The sequence below is a fragment of the Camelina sativa genome, chromosome 8, assembly GCF_030686135.1.
Source record: "Camelina sativa cultivar CO46 ecotype springtype chromosome 8, ASM3068613v1".
Taxonomy (NCBI): domain Eukaryota; kingdom Viridiplantae; phylum Streptophyta; class Magnoliopsida; order Brassicales; family Brassicaceae; genus Camelina; species Camelina sativa.
The window spans coordinates 12,211,999-12,223,484 of NC_141887.1; the positions used below are offsets into that span (position 1 = coordinate 12,211,999).

Below are 11,486 nucleotides of genomic sequence, written 5' to 3' on the forward strand. Positions count from 1 at the left end.
TCTTGATGTCAAATTTCGGTTTGATGTTCTCTCCATGCTCAATGTTGATCTGTCCTTTTTTCACATCTATCACCGCACCTACTGTTGCCAAGAATGGTCTACCGAGGATCGGTGGATCTTCTGGTTCCTTATCCATGTCAAGGATCATGAAATCGGTAGGAATCTCCACTCTTCCGATCCTGAGAGGCAAGTTTCCAGGATACCATGCGGATGCCTAATAGTCCTATCAGCTAGGACCAACTATAGGCTGCTTGGTTTAAAATTGCTAAAACCCATCTTATTGGCAACTAAAAGTGGCATGATACTGACTGAAGCTCCCAAATCGCACAGACAATTGGTGAAGCTCCGGAGGCCTATTGAACACGACAAAATGAAAGAACCGGGGTCCTCCAGTTTCTCATTGAACCTAAGTTCAGGAGATAAACACACTCCACTCCTCAGGATCGCATTCCAAATTTCTTTAACCGCTTCCTTTACTTCTATCTCCCGCTGAGCTGTCTCTTTGATGATTTCCTCTCTAAGAGCGTGTGGTGGCAATAACTTAGGAGGGGGCTTTCCGATTAGACATCGGCTCTGCAAACGCCTCTAATTGGACGTCAAGAGCTGCTCTGAATCTTTCTTCCAATTCCCCTTACTCAGCTGCAAGAAGTTGAGATCGATCAGTCATCTGGATGTCTGACCGATGGCTCATCCAATCACCATCTTCGGGTAAAGCCTTAGGTTTAGCCTCGAGTGGTGCATCAGTTAGCGATTCTTGAGCCACTATTCGATCGCCAACTTGATCAGTCAGGTCGAGTGAAGGATCAGGTTGATACTCGGATAAGTAATATTGGTGCTCATAGATCCCATTGTGAACCATATCCTCCCCATCTCTAACATCACTGTCCTCAGTGAGGTAATCATCGACATCTTCAAGAAAGATTGCCTGGGCAGTAGCATAATCCTTAGGGTTCTGAACAGCTTTACAGGGAAGCTGGCCTAGCTTTTGAGGAGGTTGTGCGATGCTTTTGCCTTCTACGTATCTCAACTTAGTATTGAGAGAATCATACTTAGCACTGAGGTCATTGTACCCAAAGTATATCTTGTTGCTCATCTCTGCAAACCGTTTGGCGTTGTCCATCGCTGTCGATGTCTGGCCCTGGATGATCTGCTGAATCAAGCCGCGTAGGTCGGCCTCTTGAGGTTGGTTCTGTGATCCTTGTTGTGGTGGGAATCTAGGTGGTGCAATTGGTTGGTGGTAATTGTTGGAGTACTGCTGCTTAGGAGCATAGCCTTGATTTTACTGGACAAAAGGCTTTGGCTGGCCCTGGTTTCCTTGGACTGCGGATGGGTAGATTTGATCCTGAGGATTAGCAACATTGGGGTTACGGTAGGAGAGATTTGGGTTTGGTTTGTAGTTGTTGTATCTTTTATTGTAGCCTCCTTGATTGTTGATGTAGTGCACATCCTCGAGTTGAGCATTCTTCCCATCTTGATGCTGAAATTGGTCTTCCTCTGAGATTGAATGGACATGATGTTGCTGGTTGAGGAGTTTGTCCAATTTGTCGTAGAGGGCTTTCATGTCTCGCGTATATTTTGCATCATCCTCTCCAGATAATCGTATGGTGCGATCATAATCATCATTGTAGTGCCCATCAGATTGGGCTAAATTCTCCACCAGGTCCCAACCTTAATCAATATCCTTGTTGAGAAAATTTCCATTGCTGGCGGTGTCCAGGAACATCATTATCTTTGGGACTACGCCGCGGTAAAGTGTACTTAGCAATGAGGCATTGTCGAATCCGTGATGCAGACATCGGTTGGTGTATCCCTTGAAATGTTCCCAGGCTTCACTGAAGGTCTAGTTGCTTTTCAAAACAATGCTGGAGATGTCATTCCGCAGCCTTGCAGTTCTGGAGTTGGAAAAGAATTTGGCGATGAATGCCTTTTTGCGTGCTTCCTAGTGGTAATAGAGTGCTTGGGAAGTGATTTCTCCCAAACGTGTGCTTTATCACCCAAAGAAAATGGGAAAATCCAGAGCTTGAAGCCATCTTCAGTAACTCCTTTGATTTTTGTGAGGCTACAAAGTCTATCAAACGCATCGAAATGATCCAATGGGTCCTCCATTGGCAGGCCATGAAACTTGTTGCTCTGAATCATTTGGATGAGACTACTCTTGATCTCAAAATTGTTTTATTGAACAGCAGGTGGCAGAATGCCATGCCTTTGAGTATGAGTAGATGGAACATCTCCTGCTCCTATGATGGTCCTCTCTTGAGGAGCTTGTGGACCATTCGGATTATTCATGACCTCCTTAATTGTTGTTGGTTGCGGTTGTGGTACTTGTTGCTGTTGGAGTAACCTTGGTTTGTCGATGAAAGGACTCAATTGTTGGCTACCCTTGGATCGTCCTTACCCAACTCTCGTTGGAGGAACATGACTATGCAGACATTAAAATCCGATCCATTATTGTCAATAAACTCCTTACACATCTAATCTCTTAGGCTAAGTGAGTAAATCTCTAGCATTGGTTGGTTCAAGCATTTCAACAACATCTCTCGATGGCAAAACACCCTAAATCTAATCTCAACCTCTCAGTCTGAAAATAGCATTAAGTATATCAATCTAGAAATGAATTTTTATAGAAAAAACAATCAAGCAAAGATGTCCTAATCGATCAAGAACACATACTCGCCTCTCCCATCCTTAGAAACTTTGATTCACTACTCAGATATCATGGTAAATAGCATAAAAACACAAACAAATGAAAGTTGCATTGAATTAAAAAGAAGATAAAAGTAATAGAATACAGAATCGAAACTGAAAGAGTAGCAAAAAAAGTAAAAATTGAATCCTAACATAGTAAGAAAATGTGTAAATATCTCTCTCTCTCTCTCTCTCTCTCTCTCTCTCAGAAGCTTTCGCTCTCTGGTTCGTGAGTGTTTGCAGCTTGGTGGGGAGAAAATAAGGAGGGGGGTTTATATATGGAAACCCCTTTAACCTAGCTTCCCAGCTTTGCCCAAAGGTCTACACAAGGTTCTGCACGAGGTTCGAGTAGTGTGGATGCTCGGGTATGTCTTCGGGTTATTCTTCCTGCTCTTAGATCCTCTTTGGTCGGGTTAAGGTTGGGACTGTTGTTCTCGCACGATCACTTCATCAGGTACATGTTCGGGTTTTACCTCATTCTTCTCGATTTTGGGCTCCAAAGCACCTGTTTTCATTCAAAATGCACAAATGCAACAATGCAACACCCTAAATAGCCTAAATACAAATTCCTAAGGTTAAGGACCTAAAAATGCTAAGGTTGAGGTATTTCTAATGCAAAACATGGATGAAAAAGGGTGTCTAAAACATGTAAATTAGAGAGTTATCAGATATGATACATTGGACAAGCTCAAGATCATAGGTAAAGCTATTATAACCAGGATTTGGAATGGATAAGTGTGGGACCGTGACATAATAGGTGGGTTCTCTCTCGCATGAAGTCCTCGACGGCAGCAGAAAAAAATAAACCAGACCTGGGTTTCAAGCTTTTAGGTGTATGAAGGTCTTACCTGAATAACAAATTTGCATATATGTGATTTCGGTAATCAGGAGGTAAGGAGAAAAAGGCCTGAAGAAGCTTCGGTAACCACCTCTCCTTGAAGAGGGGGTCATAATGTCGTTCCTCTTCATCCTTCTTAAAACATGAGGAGTAATCCTTTATGATTCTAAAGGCAAGGTTCTAAGATAATGGAGAGATGGGGACATAAAGCCTTTTTTCGTAAAGTTTAAACTCTCATGTTCAGATATCCTAGGTGAATCTAATGGCAGGGTTCTTGGATAAAACTTGTACAACCATAGCAACAAAGGAGCATTTTGTTCCATTTGTAGTCTTCGAACAAAGAACAATTAACGATACCTACATTGGCTAAGGATGGACAAGGGAGAAGTAAATACAGACATGGGCTTTAGAATAAAATAGTTTAGAAAACTTTTTTTTGGATTGGGCTTCTGGAAGCTTAACGGGCCGCAAGAGAATACGCCCACCAGTTGGAAAACTAGGTTTCTTTTGGCTAGCAAAAAGTTGCTTGGGAAGCAGCAGCCGATGTACGAGGCTGGAGGAAGATTTAGAGGTGAAGCAAACATCTCCAATGGAGGTAGGGTCGGTGTTTGGCAGTGTAACCCGAAAAAGACATAGGAGAAGAACCCGATGATGAACAAAACCTCAGATCTAAAGCTTATTGGTTCCACCATAGATGATTTTGACAAAGGTGATGCAAGTTGGACATGAAGAATGGAGATCGTCGGACACCATCTTTTATTGTTGATTGTTGTAGATCTCAACAAAATCCTTGGGTTATGTAAAGTTTGATAGAGTTTCAAAAGGGGAAACAAAATAAACGATAAAAGAGAAAAAGCAAAAGAACTAGAGTAATGGAAAAACAAAAGTATAAAGGAAATATCCCGATGTCGGTGAACCATAGCTCCACCGGCGCAGGAAATCATAGATGGAAGAGAACCTTCGATATTAGTGTAACATCCGCAAACCGAAATCCTCGTTTAGGGATTGCATTGGTTGATGCATAGCCGGTTAGTGCGGACGAGTTTAAGACAAACGCTGCGTTTTGGGTTTAGGGAAAACCCTTAAACGCGAGTTTTGTCTCATTCGGCGAGTTTGGCCATTTTTGAGAGAAAAGAAAAGAGAGAAAAGGTTCTTGAGTGTTCTTGAGGATTTTGGGTGATTTGAGACTGTTCCTGTAGAGATCTGTAGCGGTGATCGTTGTGGGAGCTTCCTGGGAGTGTTTGTTTGCTTGTGTAAGGATCAGAATCGTCTTGGCAAAGGTAAGTGCATGACCATGGCTTATCTAAGCTGGAGATTTTATCTGATCTGCTTGTTATGTGTTGTTAGGCTTGTTAGAATGTTGTTTGGGAAGTTGGGAAGCTTTCTTGTGGCTTGGGATCGAGTTTTGTGGTTGTAGGAACGAAGATCCCGCGAGAAGCTTCGGGGAGAAACAATGCTCGACATGTGCATCAGTCGATGCAACTGCGAGGACGGCGCGATAAACCTAGGGTTTTCATGCTATGTCGAGCATGCGTCGGTCGATGCAATGGAAGCAACCCCATACTGGTCGATGCATACCATGCGTCGGTCGAAGCAACCCCATACTGGTGTAGGTCGATGCTTGGCCCTGGTTTATTATTGTTGATTGTTGATTGTTGATTGATGGTTAGAGATGTCTCTATTGCTTGTGTGTATAGCCCAGTAGATGGGAGGATTGCCTTACTGAGTGTTTATAAATACTCATGCATTGCAATTTGTGTTTGTGGTGCACGTAAAGGCAAAGTGTGATCGTGGAATCAAGGCAATGAAGTGGAGGATGTTCTAGGGACTCGATTGGTTGTTGTCTGGCATTGCTAGTTGCTAGAGTTGGGTCGTTAGAAACATTGCTAGGTTGCTGGTTCTATGTTTTATGTTGGTTGAATTTGGATATTATTCATGTTTATAATTATTGGTTTATTATTGGATATTTATTGGCTAATGGTATTGGTTATTCTGTTGTTGGTTGTGATTGTGGATAGGTGGCTAGTGGGTATGGGACCACTAGTTGTAGATTATTTATTATTATTATTATATACTTTTTATTATTTATTAAAAAAAACGGGTCGGGTCGTTTCAGTTTGGTATCAGAGCCCTTACGGTTCAAGGTTTGGGTTCACTAGGCTTTGTGCTGTAGATGTTTGAGATTGCATCTCTTGATTGATTATGTGAGTTAGTCAATTGTGTGTGGCATGGAGTCCTAGAACATCCTCTTCGAGCCTACTGTATGATTCCACGGTGAGTATATATATTTTTGTGTTTGTATAATTGCGTGCTTAGCCTTCTGTTCATGGTAGTCCAGATGGTTAGAGAGGGTGCTGTTGCTGGTCGTGGTCGTGGTCGTGGTCGTGGAGCCGGACATGGTCGAGGACGCGGACGTGGTCGTGGTAGGGGCAAAGTCCCAGCGGTTAGTGAGACTGCGGACCTGAGTGTGACAGCTGAGGGTGTTGGCGAGTCGCAGGGTGTCCAGGGGGATTCTTTGAGTGTGGCCGGAGGGGGCGGTGTTGATGCTCCAGTGATTGGTGATGCTAGGGTTCCGGGATTGGGAATCCCAGCGGTTGGAGTCTCTGGTGTTGATCTTGCGGGCTTGTTAGCACAGTTGATAGAGCGGTTGCCGGCGGTGGCACCGGCTCAGGCTCAGGTAGTGCCACCAGTGGTGGCGGAGGAGCGGCATCCAGTGGCTGCGGATGTTGGCGGGCATAGTTGTTATTTGGCTATGCTCAAGGAGATGCGTGGCATCGATACTACGCGGTTTTCAGGTGGTACAGATCCTACTGCTGCAGATGTGTGGAGGACGAGTGTGGAACGTAACTTCCATACTCTGAGATGTCCTGAGGAGTTTTGGGTGGACTTGGGGTCCACCATTAGATTGGTGATGCTCAAGTGTGGTGGAGATCAGTGGCTGCTAGGAGAGTGCAGCGGGAGATGACTTGGGCTGACTTCGTAGGGGAGTTCAACCGCATGTATTTTCCGAGGGAGGCATTGGACGAGATAGAGGTGCAGTTCCTTCAGTTATGTCAGGGGACACGGTCAGTGCGAGAGCTGGTTTTGGAGTTTAGTCGGCTTCTATGTTATGGGGGTCGGACTATGGAGTCTAAGGAGGCCCAGATCAGGAGGTTAATGAGGGCTCTTCGTGATGACGTGAGGGTCCATTGTAGAGGACGGAGATACGCTACGCGTGCAAAGCTAGTTGAGACTCCGGCATAGATCGAGGAGGATATCCGGGCACAGTCAATGGCGGTTAGTCCAGCAGTTCAGCCTAGTAAGGCTCAGCATCATGGGGGTTCTAGCAAGGGCGGCAAGCTTGCGTAGGGAACCAAGAGGAGGTGGGAGGCTATGCAGAGGCCGAGTGGTGCGAGTTGCTTCGGTTGTGGGAGCAATGATCACCAGATTGCTAGCTGTCCCAAGAGGAGTGCTTTAACGGCAGCGGTTCGTGTTTGCTATCATTGCAGGGAGCCAAGGCACATCAGGACCTTGTGTCCCAAGTTGCAGCCGGTGGCAGTGGCAGCGTTGCAGTAGGCGCAGTCGGGAGGGCAGTAGGTTGCACGGATTGAGCAGGCGTCACGGGTTTACATGACTGCAGAGACTGGTGGAACAAGTGTTGGGGCGATCACATGTATAATTTCTGATACTCTGTCTTTGTGAATTCTTAGTAGGTTCAAATTTTATGTTTGCCTGTGATAAACTGTTAGGTTCTCAACACATGAGGTTTGTGTAGGGACCTTGTTGTGGACAGGTTTAAGTCCCACGTTATGTTTGATTATGGAGATTCTCATAGCTTCATTACTCCAGAGTGTGCAGAGAGCGCGGGAATCAGAGGGGATCCCGGGGAGCGTTCAAGAGTTATCAGAGTTGCCGGAGGCAAGTTCCTGAGGGTTATTGGACAAGCAAGAGGAATTGATATTCAGATCGCAGGGGATTCGTGGCCAGCGGATTTTCTTATCAGTCCAGTGATGTTATTCTCGGGATGGATTGGTTGCATCGGCATATGGTGCATTTGGATTGTCATCGGGGTAGAATGGAGTTTGAGCGTCCAGGAGGGAAGTTGGTTTTTCAGGGTATTAGACCGACTTCGGGGAGTCTCGTGATCTTGGCCATTCAGGCTGGGAAGATGATCGAGAAGGGTCGTGAGGCTTATTTGGTTACTATATCAATGCCATAGTCAGTGGAGAAGTCTACGGTTAGCGGTATTCCGGTTGTTGAGGAATTTGGGGATGTGTTTTAGTCATTGCAGGGATTACCACCATCTCGGTCTGATCCTTTTCCTTGGTCTGGCAGGTTACTACAAGAGTTTTGTGCAGGGATTTGCGAGCAGAGCACGTCCGTTGACTAAGTTGACAGGGAAGAACGTTCTTTTTGTGTGGTCACAGGAGTGTGAGGAGGGCTTTGCAAGCCTTAAGGAGATGTTGACTACTTCACCGGTGTTGGCTTTGCCCGAGCAGGGAGAACCCTATGTGGTAAATACAGATGCAACTAGAGTTGGTTTGGGGTGTGTATTGATGCAGCATGGGAAGATGATTGCCTATGCTTCGCGACAGTTGCGGAAGCATGAGGCAACTATCCTACTCATGATTTGGAGATGGCTGCTGTAGTTTTTGCCCTGAAGATTTGAAGATCTTATCTTTATGGTGCAAAGGTACAGGTGTTTACAGATCATAAGAGCCTGAAGTATTTATTCACTCAGCCTGAGCTGAATTTGAGGCAGAGGCGGTGGATGGAGCTTGTGGCAGATTATGATTTGTAGATAGTTTATCACCCTGGTAAGGCTAACTCGGTTTCATATGCTCTGAGTCGGAAGAGAGTAGCTTCGGCTCAGGAGCAGGAGATGGAGTCTCTGGTAGGAGAGATCAGTGCTTTGAGGTTATGTGTTGTGTCTCAGGAACCATTGGGTTTGGAAGCAGTTGATAGAGCAGATCTTCTAAGAAGGGTGTGGTTGGCACATGAGAAGGGATATGATTACTATGGATTTCGTGGTGGGTTTTCCAGTGTCTAGGACGTTTGATGCTATTTGGGTCATTGTGGACCGGTTGACTAAGTCGGCACATTTTCTGGCCATTAAGAAGACTGATGGAGCAACGGTCTTGGCTAAGAAGTATGTGAAGGAGATAGTCAGGTTGCATGGGGTGCCAGCAGGCATTGTGTCTGATAGGGATTCTAAGTTCACTTTGGTGTTCTGGAGAGCGTTTCAGGCAAAGATGGGCACTAAGGTGCATATGAGTACAGCTTATCATTCCCAGACATATGGACTGTCGGAGAGGACGATCCAGATGCTGGAGGATTTGCTGAGGATGTGTGTGTTGGATTGGGGAGGCCATTGGGCAGATCACTTGAGCTTGGTAGAGTTTGCTTACAACAACAGTTATCAGGCGAGTATTAAGATGACTCCTTATGAGGTTTTGTATGGGAGGTCGTGTCGTACACCGTTATGCTGGAGTCAGGTGGGGGAGAGGAGCATTTACGGGGCAGTATTTGTTCAGGAGACCTCAGAGAAGATTCGGGTTCTCAAGCTGAACATGAAGGAAACTCAGGATCGGCAGAGGAGTTATGTCGATAGGAGGAGGAGAGATCTTGAGTTTCAAGAAGGAGACAGAGTGTACCTCAAAATGGCCATGTTGCGGGGTCCAAACAGGTCATTGACTGAGACTAAGTTGAGTCTGAGGTATATGGGTCCGTTCAGAGTGATAGAGCGGGTTGGACCAATGGCATATAGACTGGAGTTACCTGAGGTTATGCGTGCTTTCCATAACGTTTTCCACGTGTGTATGTTGCGAAAGTTTCTCCGTGAGGATGATCAGTTGTTAGCTAAGATTCCTGAGGATCTTCAGCCTAACATGACTTTGGAGGCGAGACCAGTGAGGGTTCTCGAGAGGAGGATCAAGGAACTTCGGAAGAAGAAGATTCTTTTGATGAGAGTCCTTTGGGACTGTGATGGTGTTGAGGAGCAGACTTGGGAGCCAGAGGCGAGGATGAAGGCAAGGTTTAAGAGTGGTTCGAGAAGCAAGCCGCGACTTGAGCTTGTCTAGCCTGGTTCCATCTGTAATCTGTGGCTGGCGGGAATAGAGTATTCCAGCCCATCTCTCTTGTTTACTTGGTCTCTTGGGGTGGTTGGTTGTGCGACTAAGTAACAAGATGAGGTGGTGCTTGGGGTACAAAGTTTACGTGAGGCGGGGTTTTTGGAAGGAAGTTTCCTTAAATAGAAGTTTCCCAAAAGTGGAAAGTTCCAAAAAGGGAAAGTGCTAAAAATGGAAAGTTTTATGGGAGTTAGAATTTGTCCACTTTAGTGGTTGTGAGCCTTGGAGGGGCTTGTATGGCCTTAGTGGCGGTCTTTTGAGACATTGTGTGGCCTTTGTAGCGGGCTGTTTAGCCAATTGTGTGGCCTTTTGTGGCGGGCTGTTTAGCCGGATGTGTGGCCTTTGTGGCGGGCTGTTTAGCCAGAGTGCCTGTTTAGGCGGTCCTTCGGGACAGATGGTCTTTGTGACGGTCCTTCGGGACAGATGGTCTTTGTGACGGTCCTATTTAGGACATTTGTTTAGCCTTGGTGGCGGTCCCTATTTAGGACATTTGTTTGGCCTTGGTGGCGGTCCTGTTTAGGACATTTGTTTGGCCTTTGTGGCGGCCCTAGTGGCAGTGAGATGATCCATGTGTGGTCATTAGGTATCCTAGTGAGGGGATATGTAGTTGGTAGGACATTGTGATGTCTTACGCGAGCCACGGGAGAGAAGCCTGGATAGGGATAGGACTCGCGACTCTTGGGAGACTTAGGTTCTCCTAGTACTGCCATATTCTGAGACTTTGTGGCTTGGGGTATGGTTGGTATATCGACTTCGGATGACGATCTGGGGCGCGCTGTAGGGTGGCAACCCGAGAGACGAATATTTGACTTCCTTATATATTATGGCATGCGGGCTTAGGCCCGATGAGGAGCCAATATTATGGCATGCAGGCTTAGGCCTGATGAGGAGCCAATAGAAACTCAAGGTTTAGGCCTGTGAGTTAAGGAAAGTCCAAAAGTTGAGAGCAAATAATGCCTGGAGCGTGAGTCTATCACCTAGAGGTGACCTTTCATAGATCGGTCGGAAGAGTGCGGGCCGTGGAAACGGTTGCACGGGAGTCCTTGGCTGATGGTTGTTCGAGATTCGAGGACGAATCTAGGTTGGTGGGGGAGAATTGTAAGATCCGCGAACCGAAATCCCGGTTTAGGGAAAACCCATAAACGCGAGTTTTGTCTCTTTCGGCGAGTTTGGCCGTTTTTGAGAGAAAAGAAAAGAGAGAAAAGGTTCTTGAGTGTTCTTAAGGATTTTAATGATTTGAGGCTGTTCCTGTAAAGATCTGTAGCTGGGATCGTTGTGGGAGCTTCCTAGGAGTGTTTGTTTGCTTGTGTAAGGTTCAGAATCGTCTTGGCAAAGGTAAGTGCATGACCATGGCATATCTAAGCTGGAGATTTCTCTGATCCGCTTGTTATGTGTTGTTAGGCTTGTTAGAATGTTGTTTGGGAAGTTGGGAAGCTTTCTTGTGGCTAAGGATCAAGTATTGTGGTTGTAGGAACGAAGATCCGGCGAGAAGCTTCGGGGAGAAACGATGCTCGGCATGTGCATCGGTCGATGCACTTTGTGCGTCGGTCGATGCAACTGCAAGGACGGTGCGAGAAACCTGGGGGTTTCGTGCTATGTCGAGTATGCGTCGGTCGATGCAAGTGTACCTTGCATCGGTCGATGCGTACCATGTGTCGGTCGACGCAACCCCGTACTTGTGTCGGTCGATGCATGTTGGTGTCGGTCGATGCTTGGCCCTGATTTGTTATTGTTGATTGTTGATTGTTGATTGATGGTTAGAGATGTCTTTATTGCTTGTGTGTGTAGCCCATTAGATGGGAGGATTGCCTTACTGAGTGATTATAAAATACTCATGCATTGCAATTTGTGTTTGT

At 46.0% G+C, this 11,486-nt stretch overlaps 1 non-coding gene across 1 annotated transcript; it reads left to right on the top strand.

The window, feature by feature from the left end:
- The first annotated feature begins 1,778 nt into the window (after positions 1-1,778).
- LOC147939988 (small nucleolar RNA R71) lies at positions 1,779-1,885 on the top strand. Its single transcript, XR_015564886.1, has one exon. It is a non-coding gene; the product is annotated as a small nucleolar RNA R71 (small nucleolar RNA).
- The last annotated feature ends 9,601 nt before the right edge of the window (positions 1,886-11,486 follow it).